The 25,481-nt window shown below is 41.6% G+C and overlaps 1 long non-coding RNA gene across 4 annotated transcripts; it reads right to left on the bottom strand.

Moving 5' to 3' along the window:
- Positions 1-1,551: 1,551 nt before the first annotated feature.
- LOC122216654 lies at positions 1,552-25,464 on the bottom strand. Of its 4 annotated transcripts, XR_006201020.1 has the most exons (6): positions 24,972-25,460; positions 15,867-15,958; positions 15,628-15,744; positions 10,982-11,172; positions 7,721-7,839; positions 1,552-1,870 (listed from the first exon to the last, which is right to left on the bottom strand). It is a non-coding gene; the product is annotated as an uncharacterized LOC122216654 (long non-coding RNA). The 4 variants fall into 4 exon arrangements; XR_006201022.1 differs by lacking the exon at positions 7,721-7,839 and having other exon boundaries at positions 24,972-25,455; XR_006201021.1 differs by lacking the exons at positions 1,552-1,870; positions 7,721-7,839 and adding an exon at positions 7,854-7,959 and having other exon boundaries at positions 24,972-25,455.
- Between the last annotated feature and the right edge of the window lie 17 nt (positions 25,465-25,481).

Raw genomic sequence — 25,481 nt, 5'->3', positions numbered from 1 at the left:
CTCTGAAAGACCTTCTTAAACAGAACCCTTGGCCACTCTGTATCTATCTCACTCTGCTTTTTTTTTCTTCATTGCATTTGTTACTTCTAACATTGTATTCTAGACATGTTCCATTATTTTCTGTTGTCTTCCCCACTGCGCATGTGCAAACTCCCAGAGAACACATTTTATGTCCTATTCGCCATTTTCTCCTCAGAAGCTAGGGAGTGTCTGGCAGTAATTAAATGCTACAAGAAGTGTATTAAATACATTTTAGGGAGGGGCGCCTGGGATGCTCAGCCGGGTGAGCATCCAATCCTTGGTTTCAGCTCAGGTCATGATCTCATGGTTCATGAGATAGAGCCCCAAGTTGGGCTCCAAGCTGAATGCAGACCTTGCTTGAGATTCTCTCTCTCCCTGTCCCTCTGTCCCTCTCCCCAACTCGTGCTCTCTCTAAACGAAAAAAAAAAAGTAATAAAGGAAAGAAATAAATGAGATTAATTTAGGGGTACATGAGTGGCTCAGTCTGACTTTGGCTCGGGTCATGATCTCACAGTTTGTGAGTTCGAGCCCCACATCTGGGCTCACTGCTATCAGGAGAGAGCCTGCTTCGGATCTTCTGTCCCCTTCTCTCTCTGCTCCTCCTCTGGTCATGTGCACCCTCTCTTGCTCTCTCTCAAAAATAAACAATTATAAATAAATAAATAAATAAATAAATTTATTTTAGGGTGAAGCTTCACAATTTTTATATACACAAGCAATAATAATAATGTTTTAAGTACATCGACCACTTACTATGTGCCAGGCACATTGTGTCAAGTGTCTCACTTAATGTCATCATGACCCGTGGAGGAAGGTGATATTAGTAGCCCCGATTTGTAGATTATAGAACTGAAACTCGGTCAAGTTTAGTAATTTTCCCATCTATAATGACCAAAAAGGGGTGCCTGGGTGGCTCAGTTGGTTGAGCGTCTGACTGTGGCTCAGGTCATGACCTCCTGGTTCGTGAGTTCGAGCCCCGCGTCGGGCTCTGTGCTGACAGCTCAGAGCCTGGAGCCTGTTTCAGATTCTGTGTCTCCCTCTCTCTCTGCCCCTCCCCTGTTCATGCTCTGTCTCTTTCTGTCTCAAAAATAAAGAAATGTTAAAAAAAAATTTAGAATGACCAAAAAGAACGCAGGTAAGATTTGAACCAAATACTTTGATTCTGAAGTCTGAGATTCTAACCATTTATGCAGTGAGGTTGACCATCAAGTTAGAGCTCAACTACATTTATCCACGTACTGGAGGTGGTAAAATGTTGCTTGCTTTTACAAAAATCATTTTATGAGTACTGTCCGAAGAATTTGCGATAATGACGATGCTCATGGGTTAGGATTTTATGTATCGTTTCTCTATTTAAACATGACCAACTTAGCTCTGGTCACCAATGAACTCTCAAATAATGCATCCTCCAAAGAAGCACACAAACGCTGTGAACTGCGTGTATGTGCATATATTTGACCTCGGAATCATCCAACATGCTCCTTTCCGGAGCTCCTGTCTGAATTAGAGGCTCTGAAGGTGGGGCCTGTGTAATTCTGATCACGCTCATTAAAACACTGGGTAAGGAGAAATTCTTGAAATGTTACACCAGTTTTACAGAAAGAGATCCAGCCGATACGTGATTGTTTTATAATTCTATGATAAAATATATGGCGTATTCCCTTCCAAACAATTTTGGGTCAGTGATCAATTTCGCCGATTCAAATCATTCTCTCTTGATAACGTCCTTTGTTACATTGCCCCTGGAAAGCCTGGCGATTCCATTAACACTGGCCTGAACTCTGCCTGTGTTGGTGCTCAGTTGGATGCCACCAGTCCCACTGGCTTCTCATGATCGCAAGCCCATGACCTATGGGAAACCAGAACATTTTAGAGACTAGTGAAGTTAGTGTAATTTCTTCATTTAGCATCAGTCTAAGTTCGTTTGGATGTCATAGTATGTTTAGCATGCTGCAGATGTGAAAAAATGGATGTTTAGAACTTGCTAGAACATTTTGACTTACATGCTTTGAAAGGTTCATTTAACCCCTTATTATTTTAATGATCTTTTAAATATTCACTAATTGACATTAAGATTTTAATCGCTGCCATCCCCACATGAATGCTTCATTGCTTTTTAAATTTGGAGGACTGTTGTTTCTTTGCAGTGTCTGGTTAGCTCAGTTTGGTACAAAAACTATCAAGGCCTCAAGTTTCGATCTGCGTCTTAGTTGCAACCAGTGGTCTTCAGGGTGTGATTTATTATTCACAATAAAACTGGGCAAGGGCAGAATAGCCAATGAGATTGGAAAAACTACGTAAAACATGTGCAGTGTGGTTATTACAGTAATAGCGTATCCACAGTGAATATAGTAATGAATGAAATCAGTATAATGTTATCGGACTGATGTTTCCATGGACTGTTGAAGTTAATCTTCCCAACTTCTTCAGTAATATACGTACTTTTCGGCACCTGAGGCTCAGTTGTCTCTCTTCACACAGCTTGCATGTGATTGGGGAAAAAATAATTCAAATTGTGCTGTGCCCGTTTTCTGAAATCAATCCATTGGGGCCCTTATTATCTGAAAACTAACACTTCACCAGAACAGATACATATTGACAAAAGTCCTTTTCCTTCCTACCTCTCTGTTTGCACAGATCTTGGGAGTTTTTATTTCAGTCAGTGTTCACCTTTATTTATTAATTGCTTTTACTAAGTCGTGTCGAAGGAGCTAAATATATAGTGGTTTGGGTAAAAAGTTTATCTTTTTACAAAAGCAACTCCATTAGAAAAGAACAAAAAACAAAAACAATGAGGCTACATGAGTTTTCTGCCTTATTCTCTGATTCCAAACTATTTTAAATGATTTTTATAATTATTATTAACTACAGACCCAGTTGAAACTAAAAAAGAAAAGGTGTGGGAATAAAGTTTTCAGAACTATCCAACTTGTCTCTTACTGTGGCAATAAATCTTACTAACTTAACCTAGAGGAAGATGATGTCATTTTAGGAATAATTCACATTTCTTTGATTATACCTCAAGCAAATGTGTATACGTCGGTGATTCTCACAGTGATTTCCGCACTCCAGCCCTCCCACCAGGGGGAATATCCCTGAGATACTTTCAGAGGTCCTGTGAGATAGAAAGTATTTTCATAATGATACTAAAATATACAGCAAAACTCATAAAATACCTAGGAATAAACTTGACCAAAGAGGTCAAAAACCTATACATTGAAAACTATAGAAAGATTATGAAAGGAATTAAAGAAAACACACAAAAAAACGGAACAACATTCCATGCTCATGGATTGGAGAACAAATATTGTTAAAATGTCGATACTACCCAAAGCGATCTATACATTCAATGCAATCCCTATCAAAATAACACCAATATCCTTCACAGAGCTAGAACAAACAATCCTAAAATTTGTATGGAACCAGAAAAGACCCTGAATCGCCAAAGAAATCCTGAAAAAGAAAACCAAAGCTGGAGGTATCGCAGTTCCAGACTTCAAGCTGTATTACAAAGCTGTAATCATCCAGACAGTATGGTACTGGCACAAGAACAGACACTCAGATGAATGGAACAGAATAGAGAACCCAGAAATGGACCCACACACGTATGGCCAATTAATCTTTGACAAAACAGTAAAGAATATCCAATGGAAAAAGACAGTCTCTTCAGCAAATGGTGTTGGGAAAACTGGAGACGACATGCAGAAGAATGAACCTGGACCACATTCTTACAACATACACAAAAATAAACTCAAAATGGATGAAAGACCTCAATGTAAGACAGGAAGCCATCAAAATCCTCTAGGTGAAAGTCAGCAGAAACCTCTTTGACCTCAGCTGCAGCAACTTCTTACTCAACACATCTCTGAGGCAAGGGAAACAGAAGCAAAAATGAGCTATTGGGACCTCGTCAAGGTAAAAATCTTCTGTAAGGTGAAGGAAACAATCAGCAAAACTAAAAGGCAACTGATAGAATGGGAGAAGATATTTGCAAATGACATATTGGATAAAAGTTAGTATCCAAAATCTGTAAAGAACTCAATACCCCAGAAGCACATAATCTAGTGAAGAAATGGGCAAAAGACACATGAAAAAATGTTGAACATCGCTCATCATCAGGGAAATGCAAATCTAAACCACATGAGATACAACCTCACACCACTCAGAATGGCTAAAATTCACAACTCTGGCAACAACAGATGTTGGTGAGGACGCAGAGAAAGGGGAGCTCTTTTCACTGCTGGTGGGAATACAAACTGGTGTGGCCACTCTGGAAAACAGCATGGAGGTTCCTCAAAAAATTAAAAACAGAACTATCCTCTGACCCAGGAATTGCACTAGTAGGAATTTATCCAAAGGATACAGGAGTGCTGATTTGAAGGGGCACGTGCACCCCAGTGTTTATAGCAGCACTATCAACAATAGCCAAAGTATGGAAAGAGCCCAAATGTCCACTGACTGATGAATGAACAAAGAAGATGTCGTGTGCATATACAATGGAATATTGCTCGGTGATCACAAAGAATGAAATCTTGCCATTTGCAACAATGTGGATGGAACTGGAGGGTATTATGCTAAGTGAAATAAGTTAGAGGAAGACAAATATATTATTCCACTTATATGTGGAATTTAAGAAACAAAACAAATGAGCATAAGGGAAGGGAAGCAAAAATAATATACAAACAGAGAGGGAGACAAACCGTAAGAGACTTAAATACAGAGAATAAACAGGGTTGCTGGTGGTGTGTTGCATGGGGGGAAGGGCTCAAGGGGTGATGGGCATTAAGGAGGACGCTTGTTGGGATGAGCAATGGGGTTATATATAAGTGATGAATCACTAAATTCTATTCCTGAAATCATGATTGCACGGTATGTTAACTAACGGATTTATATTAAAGCAATAATGATAAGAAATAAAACACATAATAAAATAAAATAAAATATAATTTGCCTGTTTCACTGTGTTGCTATTTGCTCTGGTGGATAAAATTGCTATGCCTTAATTAGAATCAAACTGTACTTTCCACCATTTATTTTATTCACCTTCACGCACCAGGCAGAGAGGAAAAAACAAAGGAAAACACAGTTTGATGTAAGGATCTCCTTGAAGAAGCAGTATTACATTTTTACACTGGATATTGTCTTGTTCATAGTCTATGTTACAAGGGGAGCCTGGGTGTCTCAGTCAGTTGAGCATCCGGCTGTGGCTCAGGTCACGAACTCACTGATTATGAGTTCGAGCCCCGCGTCGGGCTCTGTGCTGATGGCTCGGAGCCTGGAGCCTGCTTCGGAGTCTGTGTCTCCCTCTCTCTCTGTTGCTCCCCCGCTTTCTCTCTCTCAAAAATAAATAAAGATTGAAAAAAAAATTAAAAAAAGTAGTCTATGTTGCGAAATGACGAGTATGCTTTTAGTATTTCTCCTGCGTGACAAAATACAGTGTGATAAACGTTGAGCTTTCAAGTGAATAACTTGTATCTGTAATAATCTAAAATAATGTAAAGACAATTCAAAATGTAATATAGACATATGGATTGTGCACAAAGTTGATGGGTATGGTTTCTGATTCCACTTTGCAACCAGATATCAAACTACCACTTGCTGGGGTTTGGTATAGTATTAAGGAAGGATACCATCAATTATCGGAAAAGACCGTTAAAATACTCCTGTTTTTCCACACCTTATTTGTGTAAGACAGGATCTTCTATATATGTTTAAAACACAGTAGCATATAAAAACAAATTTAGTGGAGAAATAGATAGAAGAATCCATATATTTTCAATTAATCCAGGTACTAAAGTGATTTATAAAAACACGATAACGTATGCATGCTTGAAGTTGGAAATGATTTCTGGAAATAGCTGTCCTCTCATTAAAATAACATAAATCTCTCTCTCTCTTAATTTCCATGTCCTATAATGATAAACTGAGCTTATCTACTTTCATATTACTGTTGTGACCCAAAAATTGCTTTATGGAGTATCAGTCAACCAGAGAAGAAGAGACAGATGGACAGGATGTGCCATTTAAGACCAGAGTACTTCAATACTTTAATATTATCTCCCCCACAAGGACAACCAAGAAGGCCCCAGGTTTCACACGGGAATCTACAAGCTACTGGCTCCTCTTTAAGCCTGGGCTCCTGGATGATCGGGAGGAACAGAGTTTCCCGCCACATAATATGTGACACGCATTGTGAAGGAGAAGTAAACTTCCATGCATTTAGCCACTAAAATCTGGGGGATCATTTGTTACTGCAGCATAATCTAAATTAATCTGACTAACAATGCATTTCAGTGACGTGGGGCATGGGACCGAGTGGTGGCCAAGCTGGATAAGTTGAATGTGCTGAAGAGTTTGAAACAGAACAGTTAGTGATTCCTTTATGGCGGGCATGCCTAAAATGATAGGAATACACTTCTTGAGACTTTACAAGGCAATAAGTTGAATTTTTAGAAAAGGACATATAGCTGATGAAACAAATGGGATGCAGGTTTCTTCTGGAATCTTCTGGCACGTGCGATTTGGGCGCAATGCTATAGACTCAGACAGAACCGAGTGAATCCTGGCATGACCATTCAATCACACGAACACGAGGAATTACTCAGTTTTCTCAGCTTCAGACCCTCTTTCAAATGCAAGTAATACTTTGAAACCCCGGGGTTATTGGGAAGATTATAATAATAAATGAATGAGAACATCGAGAAGATCGTATAGACTATGATGAACATTTAAAATTCATTATTAGTTTCTGTCTTGATGATAACTTTTACTCCAAACATATGACCAGAAACTTTACCAAGAACTGTAATTATTTCTTACCAATTTGTAACAAAGTGCAATTTCAAGAGCATGTTTGGTTAGGCACAAGCATAGGTACAATAAACTTTACATGTAAGATTAAACATTCGCTTCCATCTGTAAAGGAGTTTTGACCAACACTTTATTTTTTTCTAGAAAACTTCCTCCTAAGCCACTCTTACAGCTGCTAGTTTTGCTGTGAGTTCATTTACAGCAGGTGGCCTTGAAATTTTTGGTTCTATTTCCCCTCAGAGTAAAATGTGTTGCTGTTTTTGTATTTCCCATCATTTGGAAAAGAACACGTGTACTCAGATACCCGGATCCTTTGTTTCTGCTTCTTTGCATTGTCTGGATAAACAGCTCACTTCCTGCTTTCAGGGACCAAGCCCAGAGGAAAACAAGCTCCCACCGTCAGCCAGCTCCACGCCACGGAACAATGGATCCGGGGAACAATGTCCCACCTGAATTAGGGAAATGTGGCCACCTGGAGTCTATCCCTCTGTGGGCATTGCTTCGCTACAGGATGTGCGTTCTGCCACTCAGTGGGCCGGACAGAAATAAGACAGTAATGTCCTGTGAATCTTGATACCATGTCTGCCGTCCCCAGGAGGCAACTATACCTCAAGAGTTCCTTCTTCTGGGAAACGTAATAATGGTGATCTGCAGAACAATGGCATAAGTAAGCACGACTCATGTACGACACATGGCCCAGTAAGCCCATAGGAGGCAAAATTGTCCTACTTTGAGGCAAAATTGTGGTTTTTTTCAGCCTCACTGAAAAGACTGCACTGCGCAAGGGCTTCTTGCTGAGAAGGAGAACACAGAACCTCAAGGCAAGCCGCTCAGGATGTGTTTGTAAGCAGAGTATGTACTTCTACGGCAGGGAAACTTGCGTTCCTACCTCGGGCCCGACGTCTACCAGACGCATGAAGTATCTCGAACGGTGTCTGGACAGAGGCTGAGGAGCGACCCAAAGAAAGAGGACCATTTGGTGGCCGAAGAGGGGACAGCAGATGGAACCTGGAGAGGTCGGGAGACAGATCAGGCTTTGACACTAAGAGGCTGCTAAGGTGAGCGTCAGATGACAAGAGGATGGGTCAGGAGGTCCCTGAAATGTGCCAAAGGTGTGTGCGAGGAGCTCTGGAGAGAAATGGAATGGAAAGGGGTGGCGGTTAGAGCCCCATTTTCAGATGTCTCTTGCTCTTCTGCCTAAACGTTTAGTTATTACCATATATCCATCCATTACCTTCCACATTTATGTTGAGGACAACTTTTTACCTCTTTCCATGATTATGAAATAAAACGATTCTCTTGACACTTAGAATTACAAGGGGCTTATTCAAGGGAGAAAGCTTTGCTTTTCTTTTCTTTTCTTTTCTTTTCTTTTCTTCTTTTCAACATAATAACATTTTATAAGTAAATGAATAATAAAAGTATTATTTTTAACAGAAAATATTAAATATGGCATATTGATTTTCTTTTATTTTTAAATATGAAATTTATTGTCAAATTTGTTTCCATACAACACACAGTGCTCATTCTAACAGGTGCCCTCCTCAATGCCCATCACCCACCCTCCCCTCCCTCCCACCCCCCATCAACTCTCAGTTTATTCTGTTTTTAAGAGTCTCTTACGGTTTGACACTCTCCCTCTCTAACTTTTTTTCCCCCTTCCCCTCCCCCATGGTCTTCTGTTAAGTTTCTCAGGATCCACATAAGAATGAAAACATATGGTATGTGTCCTTCTCTGTATGACTTATTTCACTTAGCATAACACTCTGTGGTTCCATCCACATTGCTACAGAAGGCTATCAATGGCCAAATTATGGAAAGAGCCTAAATGTCCACCAACTGATGAATGGATAAAGAAATTGTGGTTTATATACACCATGGAATACTACTTGGCAATGCGAAAGAATGAAATATGGCCTTTTGTAGCTACGTGGAAAGCTTTTATTTCCAAAACATGTATGTGATATTAACTTTTGAAGGGAGCGGAGAGGGCGATGCCATTAGCAGAAGGGGCTGTAACGCTCAGGCACGTCAAGGAGACGTCGTGCTGCCCGTGAGTGTGTGTAATTGGATAACAAGACAGGCAGCTTACTCGGACAAAATTGCCTGAAAGTTTATCCAGCGGCATCTACTAGAAGCAAGAATAATCTTCCAGCCAGATTCCTGAGCACTCACTATAGATTTTATTATTGATAATAACAATTATAACCCTAAACAGTTAGAGTTTGCCTGATGAGATCTTATGTAGTTACAGATTTATTAAAATTCATACATCAACACAAATTTTACATGGGAACAATCAAACCATATGCAAGATGAATTACGATGTGCTGATGGGTTGAATGACTCATGTAACGAGGACCTGGAATCCAGAGGAAGAAGAGATTTGAGCTTTTGCACAGCGTTTGGCTTGAGAGAATAAGAATCTCTCAATTTTTTGAGAGATTTGGAGCGATTTTGAGAGATCTCAAAAATGTTGAGTGTTTGTGGACGGAGAAGCATGAAGGAAGGGAGGAAGGAAGGAAGGAAGGAAGGAAGGAAGGAAGGAACAAAGGAAGGAAGGTGGAAGGAAGGAAGAAACAAAGGAAGGAAGGAAGGAAGGTGGAAGGAAGGAAGGAAGGATATGGCTCTGGAGAACCGGCGTTGTGGGACTCACAGGGTTGCACCTGATCTGAAACTGGGAGGGAGGTCACATTAGAACGTACAGAGGTGTCTGGAGAAGGTCACAATGACGAGGGGATCACGTAGAGCAACGTTTCCGCGTCCTTCGGGGGGGCAGAAGGGCTCACCGTGGGTCCTGTACGGTAGCCCAGAACAAAGGCAACTAACCCACGGAGTAAACGTGCGTGCCGCGGAAAATGTGCGTGAGGTGCCTGACTTTTTTTGAGTGGCTCTAGTTAACGACTCCTCTGATTTAATATGAGCTGTTAAAAAGAATCACTGCTTTTCGACCAAATTATCATACCCCTAAAAATGCTCGTCAGCCTGTCAGAGCCGTGCCTGCAGCTTGAACCCTCCGATGATTTAACTTTCCCTCAATATTCCGTCTTCTCGTCATAAAAGTGTAGATAAATAACTCGAGTGCAAACAGAAATTCTTTTACCTCTTTTCAGGGAGCTGCTCTGAGCGCCCAGGGCCCCTGTGCCCCTCAACTCTGCAGCACGGTTTAGCGTGAGGATATTGGCTGAAAAACCCAAGCATTCTGCACTAGCAGATGGGGCGTGTGGCCATTTTTGAAAAGGAACAAATGTATGAATTTAATTAGGAAGGGATTTGACAGGCTCCTTTCCTTTGGTTGCATAATTTTGGAGACAATTGGGATAAAGTGCATGTTTTTTCCCTCTCAAAGATAACACTACTGTAGCATTTTCCCATTTCTCCCTTTTCCCCCCCGATGTTTTTACATGCCTGCCTCGGTTTCGGATCTCATAAATGATATTGTTTATGCGACTTTCTTTTTTTTTTTTTCCCGAGATCTGTGGCAGAGACCGGTCGTGTCTGTGACTCTTCCGACAGGACACCCACTTGGCATGCAGGCACTTAATTTATGGCTGGCCGAGTGCTAACAGCAGCCTGCCTCTGAGACCCCGTGCCTCACCCCACCTTGAGCAGTTTGTCAAGGATGTTGTGAGGCAGTCTTTTCAAGGGGCAGCTCTCAGCGCATTACGTGATTTTTACAGGGGATATTTTAGAGGTACAATCCTTGGCCTTGCAATATAGGAAGAACTGGGGACAAAGGAAACACCCTTAATGTCAGCCCAGTTCTTGGTGCTGAGCAGCACAGGTTGTACAGGAATCTGTGTAAAGAGAAGGTGTACAGACCCCTTTTCGTGATGTCCTTCATCCACAAGAGGGTCGAACGATGAACCTCGGGCATAAACGTGCTTAAAGCAAGGATGCTTTTGACTCAGCTATTTATTTAATCTGCAAGACACATACAATACCAACCCTATCCACAGGGCAACCTGAGAGCGGTTGATTGCGATTATATCTGTAGAAAGGCTGGAGGCCCTAACATGTAGAGGGCATTACGAGAGACTTTCACAGGCCCTGGGCTTGGAGGCGCTCTCAAAAGCGTGGGCAAGGCGACCTATCCCTGAAGGGCTACAACACCAGAACGGCACCTGACACCCTAGGTCTTTTGTCTTACCCGTGACCTGTCGTCATGTCTTCGTCTGTCCTTTGAAACCTGGTCCCTTATATGGGACGGAAAGGATGCATAGAGTTGAAACTGTGGGTGGGGCACAGACAGTAGATCTTGTGTGCGGGCTTTCCAGCTTCTTCCACGTTGAGGGAGATGACAAAAAGGTCAAGGGAAAAATACTGCACACCCCGCTGACCCTGGAGAGTGAAGATAGGCGAATTACTTTGTGTGTTCATTGAACAAATATATATCGAGTAATTGCTATCTGCCAGCCCCTTGCTCGATATGTTAGAGGGCAGGACAGATACCATTCTGCTCTTCTGAGACAGAGTGATCAGCACACATCTATAATAAAAGAGTAAAATATCAAATGTACATAATCGGGACTTTGGGGAAGAAAACAGGACAGCGTGAAAGGGAAAACACAAGATGTCGGTGGTGGGTGGTCAGGAGGACATCCCTGGGATCGTAACGTTTAAAATGCGACCAGACGACATAAAAGGAGCCAGCTGGGAGAAGAACACAGAGGGGGCCCTTTTTACACTGAAGGCACAGCACGTACCTAGGTCCTGAGGCAGGGGAGTGAGTCCCACTTCCGAGGAAACACGATGCCAAGTAAGCCATTCCAGAGGTCAGGTCACACGGTGTGTCCTTGGACATGTTAAGAAGTTTCTGTGTATGTGGACGTGTACTGGAGGGTGATTGCTTGAAAACTGCGACTGAGGCCTTTGGCTACGAAACTGAAAAGAAATGGATGGGTTTGAGGTTGGCACACACATGGCCAGTAGGACGTGTTGGAGTGAAGGAAAGAGGTTCCTCAGAAATACCTCCGAATGTTGAAGCAAATGTAGGGCAAATGATTTGAGATTGGTGTGATTGCCCGAGACCAGGAGTTTTAAGAGGTAAAAGCATGGAAGGATGCATTTAAGAGGGTAGAAATGAGGATTCAGTTTCAGATATTATAATTTTGAAAATCGGAGAGGCATGTTGGTAAGATGTCCATTGGGCGCGGGATACGACCTCTAGAGTTGAATTTTGTCCGAGTGTGAGGTGTGCATTTTGGATCTGCCGGTACCTAAGTGGTATTTAAAATTATCCGAGGCCATAAAATAAGAGAAGGATGGAATGACAGGACAGAGCGGGAGAGGATTCAAAATTCAATTGGCTTCCCAAGTCACTAGGAAAAATAGGAAGAGAAAACAAACAAAGGAGAGAACAGCCATAGGAATCGAAACCGGGAGTATGTGAAATCCTGAGCTCCAAGAACAGCGATTTAATCGGGAGAGATAGTCCAGTGCGTCAAAAATTCCCGAGAGAATAAACAAGAAGAAATGAAATGGCTTCAGATATCATTTGCTGGATTTGACAACATGTGAATGTCTAGTCACTTTGTCAAAAGCCATTTCAGGGGAGCCAGCAGTTAGAGGGAATAAGGAAATAGGAGGAATCGAGTAGAAAAGCCACTTGAGAAGCATGAGGACAGAGTGGCTACGAACTGAGAAAAAGGGAGGTGGACATTTGGAAGGAGGGCGGTGGAGCGATGTGGTCATAGTGGATGGCACCGTGAGGCCGAAAGACAGTTGTCTAGGGGATTCCGGAAGGTGTGCGCGTGGGCTTATGCAGATGAGTCCCTCAGGAGCCAGAGGGCAAGCACGCAGGAGGAAGCACAGCGGTATCCTCAGCCTCTGTGGATGGATTGGCCACCCGTCAGCGGAAGGAAGAAGTCCGATGGGTGCAGCATGGGTAGATGGAGAGACGTCTAGAGCAGGGGTTTCCAAAATTCTCACTACCACGAACACCCTTTCATTTTCCCTACACAAGGCCTATCATTTAAAACATTTTATGTGCAACACTCACGTAGTTAATTCAAGTAGCTTCTTCTCCCCTAAAAAACCAATGGGTCAGTGTGCAGCATAAGGTAAAATCTTGCTAAGTATGGAAATATGTGCTCTTATGACTTTAGCTCGTTCTTGGCCATCGCTGTGGCTAACTTGTCTCTAGCGTGAGTATCGCTGTCTCAGAGGGAATTTCGCCACTCAGGACGGAGGTAAATAGGAAGAAGGTGAACATGTTTTCAAACGTTTACTCATTTTTGAGAAAGAGAGAGAGAGCATTAGTGAGGGAGAGGCAGAGAGAGAGGGAGACAGAGAATCCAAAGCAGGCTCCGGGCTGACAGGAGAGAGCCCAACGCGGGGCTCAGACTCACAGACAGTTGGATCGTGACCTGAGCCGGAGTCAGACGCTTAACCAACGGAGCCACCCTGGCGCCCCAAAGATGGACACTTTGTGAAGGGTTACAGGTGCCTGTATCCCTAGCCCAGTATCCGCTTCTGAGCAGCAGATCAATAACCAATAAGGGGAAAGGCAGAGCCTGCTAACAGAAGACCAACGGGAGAGGCAAAATGCACCTGACAGTGACTCCCCAGTTCTGTGCGCACAGCCCCACACTGACGCCTGAGCCCATAACCCCACGACGACGGGAGCCAGCTGCCCTGGTACTGTGCCCCGTGGGCGTGCTGCTGGGAAGGTGGCACCAGCTAGACTTCCGGGGCGCCATCTGTGGGTGGACCGCCCGTAATCGCGACCATCACACGGTGCCGCGTCCTCCGGAGCTGTGATGTTGCGTCTTTGAAACAGTGAGCGCAAGTCAGAGCGGCTCTCCTTCACATCGCTCTCAGTGACCTGCTTGGGGGAACATGCGGTTTCCTTTCCTGAAACTCTAGCCTTTGCGGGTTAGAGGCTCCAGTTCCGTCAGGGAGAAAGCTTCCATCAGGGAGCAGTTATGCGTCCCACTAAATTATAAGCTACGGCTGCTACCCAGGCACGCGATGTTCCCCATGGAAAAGCCCCGGCAAACACAAAGAGGAAGGAGTTTAGAGTGAGGGACTCTCAGAAATTTTTCTTCTCCTTTCCAAATTTTGAAATTAGCAAGTTATATGCAATCCGTCTCTAGGAACTTATCTTCAGAGTTAAAAATCAAAGACCGCACTGCATAAAGAGCCATTGTGCTTGACCTTACATGTAAATTCCACGGTTGGTATTTCATTTTAGACTTGAGACTTGTGGCTCAGAATAGATGACTACGTTTTTAAGAGTTTCCTTTTGTCGTAATTCTTAATATGAAGACGGTAGACTTGGGGTGTGTTTAGAAAGTGAAATGATGTAATACACTATATAAAATGATAGACACATGATGCCTATATTTTCAGCTCTGATTTCAGGAACACAGAAAAACCCAAAGTGTGGAAAATCTTTAATTTTTGGCATCCATCATGAAGTAGGTTATTTTGGATATTAAAATGAATAAAAAATACCAAATTTCCTCTGATGGCAACTGTGAGCATATTTTTAAATAGTATTAACTGACAGTGCAACATGTTCAAAATGGTCTTTAGCAGGTGTTCTCCTGAAACAAAAGCTGTGTTGCTATAAAAAGCAAGTAACAGGAAATGGTTACATTAAAACAATGTATAACAATACTGAAATATGAGAAGGAGAATGAACCGTGGATAATCGCGATTTGACTCTTTTGGTGCCATGATGTTTTATCATCCACACAAAAGAATAGTTTATTTTGGGTCATAGTTTTCGCCAAGATCTAAGTGAATTGTTTTCCTAATTGGAAAGGTAGAAAACTGTCAGTGATAAATCATGAAAAGTAAAATAAAAAATAAAATAATGGAAATAAGTTATAAACTACTATTGATGTAGTAATATACAATCTCTAATATCATGTTTTTATTGAAAGGAGCAGAAGAGAAATACTCTTTGCAACCTGCTTGGTTTTTCATTGAGTTCATGACGGGTAAACGTGCATATTAAATATAGTTCAACAGGGGCACCTGGGTGGCTCAGGTTGGTTAAGTGACTGACTCTTGACTTCAGCTCAGGTCATGATCTCACGGTTTCGTGGGTTCGAGCCTCGTTTCAGGCTCTGCGTACTGACCATGCAGAACCTGCTTGGGATTCTCCCTCTCCTCTCTGCCTCTCCTCTCTCGACCTCCCCTCAGGTCATGATCTCATGGTGTGTGAGTTCGAGCCCCGTGTAAGGTCTCCGGGCTGTGATCTGAGAGCCTGCTTTAGACCCTCTGTTCCCCTATTTCTCTGCCCCTTCCCTGCTTATGCTCTCCCTCTCAAAAATTTGAGAGAATATTTATTTTATTTCTCAAAAATAAATAAACAAAAAAACCAAAAAGACTATCCTGTAATAATAGCCTGGAAGAGAAAGACAAATCCCTAATTGCAAATTATCATCTCATTTATATCATCATTTAACTAATTTTACTTATATCTCAAAAGCACATAATACACAAATAACAAAAAATATATATGTAAATGCTATAAAACAGATGGCTAATACTTTACCATATAAATGTTATATCCTTTTTGTTATAAATATCCATATATTAGCTGTAATAATAACAAAAATAATGATAAAAATACCAATTAATTAAAATATCTTATTAGAGACAACTACATAAAAAGAAAGAAAGAAAGAAAGAAAGAAAGAAAAGAAAGAAAGAAAGAGAAAGAAAGAGAAAGAAAGAAAGAGAAAGAAAGGAAGGAAAGAAGGAAGGAAGAAAAGAAAGAAAGAAAGAAAGAAAGAAAGAAAGAAAGAAAAAGAAAGAAAAAGAGAATGAAAAGACTTTTACTTCTGACTAGAAGAGTTGAAGATTTTTCTTCTCTCAAGCAAAGAGCTAGAAAACTGGAAAACTTTCAGACGCAAATACGGTCAGATCTTGGACAGCAGGCGATACAGATCTGGGATCCTGGGGAAAGGGCAAAAAATTAAATTAGTCCCAACATTGTTCTGGCTTTGTTCTTGAGATACTTTCTGCACACATTACCAGAATGGGGAACCAAAAATAGCCTAGTATGAAAGAATACTCACTGCGTAATTCAATTTACGTATAATAAATCTATAAACAATAAATCCACTCTGTAATAAAATTCAGTTGTTCCCTGGATGTGGTAGCAAGACACCTACCGAGAAGAGAAACAGAAAAATTCACATATGAGATGGAAATATTCCATTACTTCAGATGTGCCGTGTTTATGCAGGGGTGCACATCCTCCTAACTACCCAGCTGCATTTAAAATAGGATTCGTGGGGCTCCTGGGTGGCTCCGTAGGCTAAGTGTCTGACCTTGGCTGAGGTCACAGTCTCACAGTTCGTGAGTTCGAGCCCCGCGTCGGGCTCTGTGCTGACAGCTCGGAGCCTGGAGCCTGCTTCGGATTCTGGGTCTCCCTCTCTCTCTGCCCCTCCCCTACTTGTGCTCTGTCTCTCTCTCTCAAAAATAAACATTAAAAAAAATAAAAACATTGCTTCTCGCCCTTTTGGCTAAGATCAAGTGTAAAAAAAATAAAAACAAACATGGAACGTGGGGTGCCTGGGTGGCTCAGTGGGCTGTGTCTGACTCTTGATTTCGGCCCAGGTCATGATCTCACAGTTCCTGAGTTCGAGCCCTGCATCTGGCTCTGCACTGACGGTGTGGATTCTCTCTCTCCCTCTCTCTCTCTCTGACCCTCCCCTGCTTGCTCTCCCTCTTTCTGTCAAAAATAAGTAAATAAACTAAAAAAAAAAAATTTTTAAACCAAAACTATAAATGAATATAAATCAACAATGAATCCAAGTATTAAACAACTGTATACAGCAATAAACTGTAAAAAGGAAATAAGGAGAAATTAGTGAGTTATGACAGAAAATTAATAGGACTGACAGTGCAGCCAAAAATAATTTTTGAAATTTTTAGTAAGTGAATGTCCAACAAAAACAAAAAAGAAAAAGTATCAATATATCATACTGAAATTGATTAAGGCTATATAACCTAAGCTACAGAGGCATTTAATAATTCAAAGCAAATGTTGTACATAGATAAATGTTAGCCAATTTTAAATATTCACTTTCTAATATAAATTTAAATTAATGAGACAACACAAGACACGTGTTAAATATTAAATGTGGCAATAAGCACAGAAATTATTTTCAAAGTTTGCAATGAAGTGCCTCAAAACTACACAGGTGCATACAGGATTGTGGGTTAATTCCAATCAAACTTTATAGAACACATAAGTCACATCCTATTTCAAAATAACCCAGAGAATTAAAAAAGAGCACTGGGTGTTGTATGGAAACTAATTTGACAATAAATATCATATATTAAAAAAAATAAAAAAATTAAAAAAAAGAAAAAAGAAAAAAGAAATTGGAGTTCTCTTAGATTCATTTTATGAACCATAACAAAAATGTGACCAATGGTATAACCTACTTTAACAATATGGGTTCAAAGTCGTAAAAAAGTTACTAGATGCTGCTGAAGCCATACAATAAGACCGACTGAGATTTATTGCAGGAAAACAAGCCTCATCGAACATATAGGACCATCGCAATGCATCCAGTAGGTCAACAAGGTGCCACAATACGTTGATAAAATCAGCAAGTTTTTTTTTTTTTTTGGTAGCCTTATTTAATATCTTTCCCAAGCCCTACAACGCATCCTCTGAAAGTACACAATTCAATGCTTCTTTGCATATTTATAGAGTTGCGTGGTTATCTATTCACTATCATCCCTATCTACTTTTAGAATATTTTCATCGCTTCACGCCATTCACAGCCATTCCTCTTTTCTGCCAAATTCCCCGAGCTCTGGGCACACTAATCCGTATTTTGATTCCATACATTTGCATACACTGGGCATTTCATATAAATAGAATCTTGCCATACACGGTCTTTGTGACTGGCTTCTTTCATTAGGCATAACGTTTCAAGGTTTTTTCACGTTGCAGCTTGTACCTGCGTTTCATTTTTTATTGGAAAATACTATTCCGTTGTACGTGATATCCGCATTACCTATCCAGGATCAGACAATGGACATTTGAGCTGTCTCCATGTTCTGACTGTTACGAAAAATGCTACTATCAACATTCGGGGACAGGGAAGGATGTTTACGTGGATGTTTGTTTCCAAATCTCTTAGAGAGATACTTGGGGGTGTGGATTTAGAAAGTCATCTGATTTCCCTACGTTTAGCCCTTTGAGAAATTGGCCAACTGTTTTGTAAAGTGGCTGCGCTTTCCAATTTGGTTGCCTTTTGTTTCTTTTTCTTGCCTGATTGTTCTGGCTGGAACTTCCAATACAATGTGGGACGGCCTGGTGAAACCCGGCAGCCTTGATGGGCCGATGTGCTCCTCGTCTTAAAGCTGTCAGTCATTCAGTGTGAACGTGTTAGCTGTGGCATTTTCCTACATGCCCTTTACTGGGTTAAGAAAGTTCCTTCCTGTGTCTAATTTCTGAGTGTTTTTGTCACGAAAGAGGTTGGGTTTTCTCAAATGTTTTTTTTTTCTTTCCCTTTTTTTTTTTTTTCTTGTATCTCTTTGGATGGTCATGTGGCTTTTGTTCTTTATTTTTTTTAATGCAACGCATCATAATTGGGTTCTGGCTGTCGTAAGAACCTTGCATACCCGACATAAATCCCACGTGGTGGTGGTAATTCACATGATCCCTTTTATGTTCTGCTGGATGAAATTTGCTGGCATGTTGTTGAGGATTTCTTGGTCTGCAGTTTTCTTTTATTGCAGTACCTTTGGTTTGGGAACAGGAAAATTCTAGACACACACCATGTGCTGGAGAGTGATGCTTCCTTAGATTTCTGGGAGGATTGTGTGAGGGACTGGTATTAATTCTTCCTGGGATGTTTGGTGGAATTTGCCATTTGAATTGCGAATTCGGTTGGGCGGTGAAACCATTTTAGCTTTGCTCTTTCCTTCATGGGAGGTTCTCATACGAATAATTCGACACTTTCCTGTGGTGGGTATGTTTGCATTTTGTATTTCTTTATGAGTCACTGTTGGTAGTTTTGCATTTCTAGGAATTTCTCTTTTTCATCCAAGTTGTCTAATTTGTTGGCGTAAGTTGTTAGTCGTATTTCATCACAATCTTTCTGAATTTCTGTAAAGTCAGCCCCAGTGTCCCCTCTTATGTTTCTAATTTTGATGGTACGAGTCTTCTGTCTTTTTTTCTTGGTTTGTCTTGCTGAAAATATATCAAGTGTGTTGATCGTTCCCAAGGGCTTACTTTGCATTTTCTTGATTTTCTCTATTGTTTTTCTTTTCCTTATTTCTTTAATTCCTGCTCCGATCTTTACTTCCTTCCTTGTTTTCTTAAGGTTTATTTTGTTTTTCTTTTCAGTGTCTCAAGGTAAAAAATGGTAGGTTATTGATTTGAGGTCTGTTTTCTTTTTTAATACAAACATTTCCCATTGTAAATTTTCTCCGAAATAGTTTTAACTGCATTTCATGAGTTTGGTATGTTTTGTTTTCATTTTAACGTATCCGAAAATATTTTATAATTTCTCTTCTAGTCTCTTCTTTGACCAACTGTTTTTTTAAGAAACATATTTTATAATTTTCACATACTTATGAATTTTTCAAATTTCTTTCTCATGGTGATTTCTAGTTTAGTTATATTGAAATTTTGGAATATACTTGTATCCATATCTATGTCAATATTTTCAAATTCAGAAGTCTTGTTTTACAGGCTTGAATGGATGTTACCCTCTGGAGTGCTCCATTTATGCTTGAGAAGAATTTGTATTCTGTTTTCTTCGGGTAAAGTGTTGTGTCTGTGGTATGTTAGCTCTGATTGGTTTCTATAGTGCTCAAGTCTTACCTAAACTTGTCAATAATCTGTCCAATTGTCTTGTCCAGTATTTAAAGTGGGCTATTCGTGTCTGCAATTATTACTGTTGAGTTTTCTATTTCTCCCTGAATTGTTCTGTTTTTGGTTCAAGTAACTTAGAACTCTGTTGTTAAGTATATGTGTACACACACACACACACACACACACACACACACACACATATATATATATATATATTTCATTATTATGAAATGTCCTTTGTCTCTCTTAAGAAAGTCATTGTTTTATGGTCCAGTATGTCTATTGCAAGTTTGGCTACTCCGAGTATCTCATGCTTTCTTGACATGATATCATTTCTGATTCTTTTGTTTCCATATCTGTTTCTTTGATTCTAAAGTATGTCCCCTGTAGAGCAAGAGAAGAAAATCATCAACTTTATTACAAGAAAGTTATAAGTGTCTAGTCTAGCAAATGCTTCTTTAACATGGTAAAGAATACCTACCTCAAGCAATTTGCTAAAATCAAGCTTCTTCACTGAAAAAATACAAACATGTCTTCTAAATACAGAACGAAGAAAAAAATGAATACTGAAGCTGCCTTGTAAAATGACTACTCTCTGGTCATTGGCTGATGCTGTAAGATTATTTCTTTTTTTCTCTTTCTTTCTTTCTTTCTTTCTTTCTTTCTTTTTTTAATGAGAGGGACAAAAAGTTTAAATTAGGAGGAAAAAAAAAACTTCATCCCATTTCTAGTACTCCAGATTCCTGTTTCCTCCTCTGCTTTTCTTCATAGTTCCTATAACCCCTTAGTAGTAGATGCTATTCTATTTGTATTTAACTTATTTATCAGCTGTCTGTATTCTTCTACTAAAATGTTAGCTTCAGGCAACAAGAACTTTTCTCTCTGTTTTTTTTTTTCCCTTCTGTGCCCCAACACCACAGACGGAGCCTGAAACATAAAAAAGGTTAATAAAAAATGTGTGCAATATGTGGGTTATTTGAAGATGAAATAAATTCTACCCTAGAAAATAATGAAGTAGATCAACCAAAATTGTAGAATACCAAGGTTCAATAAGATGGTTAGTTTCAAATAGCTATAAAAACTAGTGAATTTCTTATATGTAAAAATTAACTTTTGCAAAAATAATGGTTCTCAGCAGCCAGATTAAATGTGTCTGAGAATGAACCTAACTGCCAATACAACACCATGCAGAGGAAACTTCAAATCAGTATCAGGAGGCATCTAAAAACTCAGTAAATAGATGCACCGTGCTCCTGCGTGGGGAGAATAAATACTGTTTTTCTCACAAAATTAATCTATGCATTTAGTGCAACCACCTTCAAAATCCCAATGAATATTTTTGGAAGCATGAGGAACATCCCTGAAGCCCACCTGTGATAACGAATCGATAAAAACATTCGAGAAAAGTCATGATTTGGTGGGGGAAGTGGCAAGATTTGCATTCTGTGTATTATACGATGCAAATATGGATAATTAATAGCATATTGTCAGGTGAAACTGTTGCCTCAATAGGCAGGCACATCAGTAGAAAGGGCTATGGTGTCCCCAAGCCATCCACCTGCACACGGAAATTTATATGATAACGTCATTTCAAATCAGTAAGGAAATATGAATTATTTCAACCCATGACAAAATAGTATCGATTCTGAACATGCACTATTTTCTAAAATTACTTAGAGATGGGTGAAAGATCTAAATGTGTAAAACAAGAAATGAGAAAATTATGATTTTTAATATAGGTAAAGATTCGTTTCATCTCTGAAACCAAACTCCAAAGCAGAAGCTGTAAAGAAAACGATGGATACTTTTGTGTGTGGAAAACGTTCAAAAACAAATGGATTGGCAAATATGTGTGCTGCCTGTGATTGGCAACTTATAAAGATCCTGAAAACACATAGAATCTTTCTAAGCCATCAAAACAAGTATGGACCCAACTGACAGAAAAGGAACAGAATACGTTGGGAAGTCACTTTTCAGAAAAACGGAGGTCGGCACAGCATTGTTTCTAGATTCCCCTAGAAGGAGCGGGTTATTGGAACGGGGCTGTACGCTTTGCCAGTGACAGGCCTGGGACACCACAACCTTGGGTCTCATACCTGATCGAGGACTACCTGGGAGCTTCCTCAGGGACCCGGCAAAGCAGGGGTGATTCACCCACAAAGCGTTACATTTGCTTCTGCCCCATAACCAGCTGGCCTCCCCTAAGGCCTGTCTCCTTGGCTAAGTTAATCGGAAAGATATAAAAGGCATCGTTGTGTTCGTTTCTCCCAAATCCATCACCCACCTGAAACACTCCATTATATGAAAAAGGAATTTCTCACACCCTGCAAGTGATCAAAAATCACATGGCCCAGTTATTAGAAATATAAAAAGGGGCATTTTAAAACTACTCCAAGGGCAACCATAAAAGAATACCGCCCTGAATTGAGAAAGATGAGGGGGTCCAGCTCGCACACATTGCTGGTGTCTGTGTCAGCAAATGTGCTCATCAGAGTCATTTACAGATTTATATCCTAGTCTATTAAAAATGGCATATTCTTTACTTTTTTATAAATTTATAAATGTTTAAAATGTTTCTTTGTTTTTGAGCGCGAGAGGGACAGAGGGCGAGTGGGGGAGGGGCAGAGAGAGGGGGAGACACAGAATCCGAAGCAGGCTCCGGGCTCCGAGCTGTCGGCACAGAGCCCCACGCGGGGCTTGAACCCACAAACCGCGAGATCACGAGCTGAGCCAAAGTCAGATGCTTAACCGACTGAGCCCCCCGGGCGCCCCGCATATTCTTTAATACATCCATTCTCCTTGACACATTAATGAATGGGGGAAATGTAAGAATGTGCAGAAAATTGAGTCAGAACGATATTAATTGCATGAATAGCCAGACTTAGACAAGACTTCAAATGCTCTACCAGTGGACTTGTACAGGGGTATAAGCCGAGAGGAGACACTGGCCAACCATGCAAAGCATTATTGAAGTTTATAAATTAGCATGGGAAGTAGCCATGATACATGGCAGAGGGAAAAAGTCGGTTTCAAAACTATATGAAGTTTGTTTTTATTTTACAAAAACTATCTTTTCACAATGTCTTAAGATTACTGCTGATACTTGCCTCACACCGCTTCTCATTTTTGATATTTTAAATGATCACCTTTACTTTAGTAATTTTAAAGTTATTTTTCAAAATGCACTCGTTACATAAAAAGCCACCTTGTTAAAGAAGCGCGGCTGTGGGTTGCAAGGGAGACGTGTTTGCCCAAGACGTTACGTGTGAACTATTCACAATAACGTAAGGGATTACTGAGGAAACTGGTTTTGTGACTTTTAGTCTATTTCTGTAATTTGCTATTTACTAGGAAACACTTACTATCACCGGGTTTACCGCTATCGTTAACCAACAAATGGTCCAATTTACAAATGCATATTCTCAGATGATTACTTTCCAGAGTCGCAAACGTCCTGATTGTGAATCTCATTTTAATTCCCATCCTGTTCAGTCCTGTCTCCCTCCTCTTGGCGATTTTCAAAGAGCTCATGCATCTTCACGTGACCTTCGGCTACGTTGATCATCCACCAATCATTGTGATGAGGAAAGTTGATTTAAAAACCGTTCTAAAAAATGATGATGTGCCATGCAAGTTTCGTTTCATTTTTAACAATTGTCTCTAACAATTTCTGTGTGAATTCACATCTTGCCTGCCCCCCCGGGAGAATACTTTTCTTCGCCCCTGGGAAGGGTAGCATATAGATGGAACACTCACCGTAAAGAGTAACACGCCTCTCGAAGATCAAGCAAACCCTGGCACGGGGGGAACTTCGCAAGGGATAACATCAGCTGATGCTGACGCGGCCTGTGCTGTTTAAAACGTTCTCTCATCTATATAATTTGAGCCTCTGTTTCAATCGCGAGGCTTTATTGTTAAGCGCAGACTATACCCAATGAAAGAGACCTGGGGAGCGTTCACGCCCATAATCAGTGATCGCGAGGACTAAGCTAAGAAAGCAACAATCATAATATCTCTGTTATTAATTAAAAACTGGACTCAGAGGGGTAGCGCCATGTCAGAGGCCCCGCCTGCTGTCGGCAATGGTTATCTGAAATCAAGTCAAGATGTGAAACTGAATATATTTAATGTAATTATGTGGTATGTTCACTCGCTCGTGTAAGTGTGTGCAAGAAGTAGAAATAATGCCTTCAAGGGGCGCCTGGGTGGCTCAGTCGGTTGAGTGTCCGACTTCAGCCAGATCACGATCTCGCGGTCCGTGAGTTCGAGCCCCGCGTCGGGCTCTGGGCAGATGGCTCAGAGCCTGGAGTCTGCTTCCGATTCTGTGTCTCCCTCTCTCTCTGCCCCTCCCCCGTTCATGCTCTGTCTCTCTCTGTCTCAAAAATAAATAAACATTAAAAAAAAAATTAAAAAAAGAAATAATGCCTTCAAGGAGTGTCACCTCCATCTTGGGGATGGACACAAAAGACACGGGGTGTGATTACGATGTGCTCTACTGGAGATGTGCACAAAGTGCTGTGGCCACACAGGGAAGCTAGCTCTGACACACACACACACACACGTGCACACACACGCTCACACCCAGGCACAGGCTTTCACACACATGCTCTTACGCTGTCCCACTCTTCCCCACGGCAAGTAAGGTGGGACCAGAGGCTCCACAGGGAAGATGTGACTTGAATGGGTCTGGACAGACAGCAAAGACGAAAACAACAATTTTTTTCTAATGGCTATTGATTTTTTGAGAGACAGAGACAGGACATGAGCAGAGAAGGGGTAGAAATAGAGGGAGACACAGACTCCGATGCAGGCTCCAGGCTCTGAGCTGTCAGCACGGAGCCAGAAGTGGGGCTGGAACTCAGAAACCTTGAGATCATGACCTGAGCCCAAGTGGGACGCTTAACCGGCTGAGCCCCCCCAGGCGCCCCCAGACGACAAAGATTGTTCCGTGGGGACATGGGGTTGGTCACTCTTGGGCAGAGGGGAAGGGTTCCAACAAAAGAGCCGAGCTGTGACAGCAGTCCACCCTTGGTAAGAGTCCCATAGAATTCCAAGAAACAAGGACAGGAGGGGAGGGAAGGCCGGAGTCTGGAAGCGAGTGGAGACCCAGAAACGCCCGCCCCCCGCCCCCTCCATAATTCTAGCCATGGACGCTGCCCCGCTCCTCTCCTCGGAATTCCTCACCACTAGGCGAATCACACAGTTTATTTTCCCCCCAGAGGGGCCTGGCTTCTGCTTCCGTTGTTAATGAATCCCTAGTTTCTACGACGGGCCGGCCATGCAGGAGGTGCTTAATAAATGTGTTACAAACGCAGGATAAGAGCCAGAATAAAGGTACCTTACGGGTTCCCATTCTGGCTGTATCATGAAACGGCCGTACGGGCGTTGGCGAGTCTGTCTGAACTCTGATTCTCTCCCTTTAAAAAATGGGAAACTCCTCATGATGGGAATGCTCGTAACAGCTGATCTCGTACGACTGCTGGGGAAGCGCATGACGCATGCAAGCCCTCAGCCCCGCGAGTGTCCAACGGCCGCCGAGGCGAGCGGGACGGCGGCGCCGGTGACGATCAGGGCAATGGCGAGGTCACCAGGGCGTGCCCGACTTCCGGTTTGGGCGGTGGCGGCGACAGCGGTGCCATCGTTTTGCCTTCTGGGGACCGAGAAGACGCCTGCAGTGTAACTGCTTCCAGGGTCCGCCCCACGGTCCGCTGGGCCGCACCAGCGACCACGACTGACAACCGGGCCCAGAGCTCCTCGTCTGCAAACGAGAATTCATTCGCAAAGACGCAAACCTGCGGTTAGCTGCCCGCGATAGGCTCCCGGTGCCTACCAGCCCCGACGCGGGCAA

This window comes from Panthera leo, chromosome A3 (assembly GCF_018350215.1).
Source record: "Panthera leo isolate Ple1 chromosome A3, P.leo_Ple1_pat1.1, whole genome shotgun sequence".
Classification (NCBI taxonomy): domain Eukaryota; kingdom Metazoa; phylum Chordata; class Mammalia; order Carnivora; family Felidae; genus Panthera; species Panthera leo.
The sequence above is the reverse complement of the archived record's forward strand: the minus strand, read 5'-3'. Positions and strand labels throughout refer to the sequence as shown.